General features: G+C 39.2%; 1 pseudogene; it reads right to left on the bottom strand.

Annotated features, from left to right (window-relative positions):
* Window positions 1-247: 247 nt before the first annotated feature.
* Window positions 248-5,274, bottom strand: LOC144514152 (uncharacterized; annotated as a pseudogene).
* Between the last annotated feature and the right edge of the window lie 1,229 nt (window positions 5,275-6,503).

Raw genomic sequence — 6,503 nt, 5'->3', positions numbered from 1 at the left:
AAAGTACAAAGAATCTTAACTAGGGTAAATGAAAATATCAGTCTTCTTCTTACAGTAAAGTGTGATCCAAAGACAGTGGTGAGATTCATATGAAGTCTATTTTAATGAAAATGATGAATAGGCACCTAATAAATGTTAAAAGGCTTTAAATCACGTGTCAAACTCAAGGCCGCCGGCTAAATCCGTATACATATATACAATCCGTACAGACCTGCACCAGAGTTCAGATGAGCTTTTTTCATGACTACTAGAAATCAGGCTGTTTGCATGGTGTGTTGACCCTGGCAATGAAGGCACATGGTTCTTTTAAAAGCACAGGCAGTGTGGGACCATGATTGGCACACTGAGCACTGAGACCATGGACGCCACTTCTTTGTAGCCTTCTTCTTCTTGTCATCAAAATGGATGCGGCAGACACAGCACAAATTGCCTCCATCTACCGAAAGAAAAACAGAAATATTTTGGAAGTGAAGCCAGTTAGTTGAAATCATCAACATATATAAAACAATGTCTCTAAGGCAGCCATTTCATTTACAACTTTTGCCAAATGAAAATCTCCCTGATTTTTAACAGTTAAACACCAAGCCAAGTTAAATAACAATAAAATAAGTCAGAAAAGACTGTGGAGCCCAGTTGACATTTAAATTGAGCTGGTTTGGCAAACAGAGGGGGCTGAGGGGCTGGGAAATGAAAACATAAGTTCTGAAAAGGTTAAATTAGTGAGTTAATTTAAGGAATTATTTAGTGACCCATTTTATCAGGTCACCTGCACCTCAGTTTATCACAGCACAACAGTTACCATGGTCAAAAAACACTAAACTGACGTTTTTTCTCCATAGATAACAGGCCTGGCCTTTTCAGTATATCAACCGTTGTACTGGAAATATCCCTAGTTTTCATGTCACAACCTTTGTTCTTATATTTTATTTTCAGTTGTTTCAACTTCTGTTTTTTCACTGTACTGCACCTAAATGAAATGCATTTTAGGTTCAATCACATGCGACCAGTTTTCACCTGTAATAACATCATTGTGATAACGTATTGCAATATTGTAATCTGTTGAAATGACTTGTTTTTATCTTTGCTGCTTGAAAAAGGCGTTATTAGTATCAATGGGACTTCCTGGTTAAATATAAATACCAACAGTTTGGACAGATACCTTCATCTGCAGTCATCACGATGGCTACATTAGTGGCTGTTTCTGAGGACTCTCCTTCCATCTGCTGTGCCCCTAAAGAACATATTTGAATCTTAATTCAAATTTGTAATGCAATTTGGCAGCATTTATACTGTCAATGGTTATAGTAAACATCTAAATCTGAATCTCAACAGCCAATTCAAAGTGTGAAATGATCAGGATACCAAGCTTATAGAAGCTGTTTAATGCCACTTGGATACATATTGTATCTATAGATTGTAATTTTCAAACAAGTGAGCTTTTCTCTGTCAAATGTCAATGGCAGACCTCAGAAGTTTCATTTAAGCAATACCAAAAACTGATTTGTAGCAGTTGGCTTTCAAAATGTATTAAGATTGCAAGAAATACCATTTCCACACATGGCCTCAAAGATCTGTTCCACTGACTTCTTCTGGATGCAAACTGCTGTGTCTGTTGATTTAAAGAAAGACATGGGCACACACATGCATGCACATGTTACACAATGTTACACAGTTGGATAATTCTGACTTCCCTCCTGTTGAAAACTAGTTTTGTTAAAGTGTCATAATCTTATGGTTGATGGGTACATTAGATACATCATTTATTAATTTGATAAATGCCATTGATTCTTGAAGGTATATTAGGTTATCAAGATATAACTTTGAGGCATTTCTTTACATCAGTCTAAAAAGGTGTTTGAACATATGCTTACTATATCTCTGGTTGAAAAGATCTTGCACTTTTTTCAAAAGCACAATGATGGGATCTTTAGTAGTGGGTGTTGAGGCTGAGGAGCTGGCTGCAGATGTGAAAACAGACAACAATTAATTCCATAAAACTGTTTTATGTATATTTGCACTATTATGGGGCTGAGTCCATTTCTGTTGACTTTCATACAACCAATATTACCTTTGAAATGCAGTGCAAAATGGAACACAGTGGCTTCCTTGCTACTCATTTCAAAGAGCTCTAAGCTGGCCTTTTGACTGTCAAAGGATAAAATGGCCGTCTCCACACCCAAAGCCTCAAGCTTGGACACCTTTACAATATTTAGAGAAACAAGCAAACCACAAAAATAGTAAATAATTGATTATAAACAAAATGGACAAACGTTCATTTTAAAAATCCAACATACGCTGAAGAAACAACTCTTAACAGGGCTAGTCAATCTCTATGAAAACAGTGTTGTCACAGATGAGAAATAAGTGCTTATGGAGATTACATAAACTATACATTAGCTCCATATACATGGAGTCTAATGGACCCATAGCCATATGTGACTACTAATGTTTCAATTGACCACCTTGATCTGAATAGACTAGCCCAACCAGTAGGAATGTAGTTTGAGAGGGGTGGTATAAGCCTTCGACACCCTACATGTTGAAAAATCAGATGCAATGTTTATTTGGGATGAATTCATTTGAAATTATAAAATAATCTATAGATAAACACTCCAATTGTCTGTCACAATGTACTGCTCACATCACAATAGCCATCAATCATCCTTACATCTAATACTAGAATGATACCACTAATGCCTAGCAAAGGAAGCTTCTTTCCAAACCTCTAACTTCAGGTTCTTCAGATGCCCTTTTATTTTAAGCTCCCTCATCTCAGGGCTAAGGTCCTGTGTCTGCCCATGTGCCTTCAGTGCTGCTGCCTCCTGAACATACTGTTGCTTGACATCTTCCCTTAATGTGGACCACCTATCCCTTAATATCATTCATTGTGCCTGAGAACAAAAATAGATGCACAGAAAACTTAAGACCTTAGAGTCAGCATCTCTTTATATAGTAAATTCATACAGAGAAAATCTGACAATCTGTCCAACACACTGGTTCACTTGGCTTGTAAAACCCTGTAACAACTGTAAAAACAAGATAGCGTTTGCAGTAGATAACCTGATGATTCTTTTCAATAGACACAGCAGTCTTACACTGAGAAATGCAACTAAAGTCTGTGAAATACTTGGCAAATACTTCCCTTGAAAATCTGTTTCATGACCCTTGTGAACCCCTGATGTAAACAGGGCCGCTATGTACAACAACAATCCATTTAGTATAACAATTAAAAGCATCCATTAAATGTTGTTTCTCACCTTTGTTTTTGAGAATGTCCCGACAAAAAAGATTGTAAGGTGACAGCTCTCGTCTGTAAAGTTTTTGTTTTGGCGGCTGGGGCTTAGAAGAAGCTTTAAAGGACCTTTTGTAGTTACCAATCCAGTTCTGAAAGAGAGAAAACACAAAAAAGAGTGTTACACCAATTATACTGAATTCAATTCTATTCTATTTATGGTATCAAATCATAACAAGAGTTATCTCAAGACACTTTACAGATAGAGTAGGTCTAGACCACACTATAATTTACAAAGACCCAACAATTCCAGTAATTCCCCCCAAGAGTTACTGTGTGTGTGTGTGTGTGTGTGTGTGTGTGTGTGTGTGTGTGTGTGTTTATAGCGTAGCAGGGCACTGAAAGGCGTAGCAGGGTGTAGGAGGACGTAGCAGTGCACTGCAAGGTGTAGCAGGACGTAGCAGGACGTACCAGGACGTAGCAAGACACTAGCAGGGTGTAGCAGGGTGTAACAGGACGTAGCAGGGCGTCGAGCAGGACCACAGCAGCAGCTGCAACCATGATTTAAATGCCACCCTAATCCAAGGAAAACTGCGGGGTGAGAAAACATAAGGACTCCGGGGAATAAGCTCCCCAGAGCTAAGTTAGTAACAAGCATTTCTGGGACATGGATGCACACAGATGGAGAGAGACAGGAGAGAGGAGCTCAGTGTGTCAAAGGAAGTCCCCCGGCAGTCTAAAACTATAACAGCAGAACTAAGAGCTGGTGCAAGGCAAACCTGAGCCAGCTCTATAAGGGTTGGTAGATGAATCTGACTACTATGAAGAAAAGCAGAGAAGTTAACAAAAACATTTGATTTTTACCAGCAGTACAGCAGAATGATGTATTTATTTGATCTGTTGATTGTAAGTGTGGCATTAAAGTAAACCTTACTTCTTTGACACTGGTTTCCAAACCAGTAGCTGATGCAGCTCTTGATATGAGGGGGGAACCAACCTGTTCTTCATGAATTTGTGTTCTCTCGTTCAATAATAAAGAAAAAGCTGGTCAGCAATCAATCAGTAATAAACAAGTGTCATTTTTAATATCATACTATCTTTCTCATACACACTCGCCTAATGCTCCTAGATTAGCAACTGTAAGGCTTACCTCTCTGGGCCATCTTCAACCTGAAACATCAACAGAGAGAAACTTGCACATGACAGATTTGTATATGGGCACACTTTCTATGCAGCTTGGCCCAAAACCTAATTTTGGATTGTTCAATATAGACAGTGTATGGTAAGAAATAAAACAAACTTACCACAGAAGTCCATGGATTTAAAGCAGCCCTGGAATAACAATAAAAGGAAGTTGATGCCGTAAAGGGACACGAAAAAAGTTAGATAAAGAGATAGACAGACAGACAGACAGACAGACCTGTGCTTTTGGATATTGTTTTTGAAGTTCAATGTTGAGGACAGCAATGAATGTTTATGTTAGCCTCCCTCACTGCTCACTTACAACTAAGCGACAGAGACACCACAGTCTATCTATTTCTAATAGATAGACAGTCATCTGATAACAAACATGGCAGGCTAAATTCATGGATATGCTTATAAAATGAAGCTCAGGACACCTGGAGTCCATTTGATCTATCCTCAGTGCTACAGGTGTAGCCCATGGCACGTGCTAATTTGTAACGTGTATGCTAACGTAAAGCAAGTAGGCTAATAATATAATAACGTTCAACTTACGTGCAGTTTAGTGTCCAAAATTATTTTCCAAAAACTGAGTGTCCCAAATGATGAGGGTCTTATTTGAGACAGGTTAAGGTTATGGTACAGGTGGTTTAGCAGGTTCATAATTAATTAAGGACATTGTATGGGGTATTTGGGACACTTAACTGCACGTATACCATAACGTTATCATGTCAACACTAATGTCACGCCATCATAAAACAGTTCAAAACATTTTTTTCTGTATTGTTTTAAACTTTGACGCCTTTTGACTAAATAATCACAGTTTAAAAGGCTCTCATTTAATGGTCTTACCTGTACATATCCCGTTATCGAGCAGACTTCCGGTTAGCGGCGACCTGGATTCCTCCTGGGATTGGATCTGGAGTCTTCTCATGTATTTATCCGTGATTAACCATGCGAATGGATGATAACAGCCTTCTGAGCCTACCAGTAGGCGTAGCAGGCCCCTTCTGACCCATATCTATGAGGCTGATAACCACTGATAACGCCCATTCAATCCAATGATAACATTCCAAATGAATGGATGCGCATTGCAGCAGCGTCAGTCAGCGACGTAAAGTTGCCGTGGTAACGACATAATCTTCTTTTGAATCACTTGATATTATAAATAAAAGACATTCAATACATACATTATATGTTACTATATAAAATATAAAAAAATACTTACTTTTTTTACATTTCACACAACGATGTTTAACAAAAATGAATGCGGTAAAGCATCCGGTGCTGTGACGTTGACTATATGAAATAAAAAAAGTCGTTACATTTTCTACACCTTACACACAGAAGTCTTAAAACTTGAAAACTACCGCCCATTGCATGACGTTATTAAACCAGTGAATCCGTGTGTCCATCACGACAAAGAATCCTCGTTGGTTTACATTGGTATTGTTTCCGTGGTGGCCACACGTAATTTTCACACATTCCGTGCCTCCACCACGTAATGCGGTGTTAAGAGTTTGTGATCGTTTCACGCAATTCTGTGAGATCAGGTTGGTTAATTTGTGTTCAAAATAATAGTCATATAATGTGCTTGCAGAATATAGTTCTCCTTGCTCAAAACATACAATTAGTCGCTCAGGAATGAGGCACATATATAACGCCATACCCTTTTACCTCAGTGCGGCCTGTTTGTACATAGCCTACATCGCCATGCTTTTACGCGCACGTTGCGAAACAAATACGCCTGAAGTGGGTGCAAAAGCGTTAGTACATCTGGCCCTCAGTCTGCGTCTTCAGGCAGGCAACAGCAGCATAGCGTTTTCCTGAACCAACTGAAGAAGCGCTGGACTCCACTCTTCTTTTCAACCTTAACCTGGCTGATTGTAAGGTCATCCTGCGCTGCATCATGGTTGATTGGAAGAGCCTGTAAAGTCGCAGTCACAGCTGAGTCTGGTTCTCTGCTGAGCTCCTTGATCACATCCTCACCATTCAGGACTAAAGTAATGACTGGGGGTTCAGCAGGGGGAGTCATGGGAAGTGGTGGAGATGTCCCTTTAGCAAAGTCGGCCTTTGTTGCAGGCTGCTC

The sequence above is a fragment of the Sander vitreus genome, unplaced genomic scaffold (genome assembly GCF_031162955.1).
Source record: "Sander vitreus isolate 19-12246 unplaced genomic scaffold, sanVit1 ctg472_0, whole genome shotgun sequence".
In the NCBI taxonomy this organism is placed as follows: domain Eukaryota; kingdom Metazoa; phylum Chordata; class Actinopteri; order Perciformes; family Percidae; genus Sander; species Sander vitreus.
This window is presented reverse-complemented; position numbering and strand designations above follow the sequence as displayed.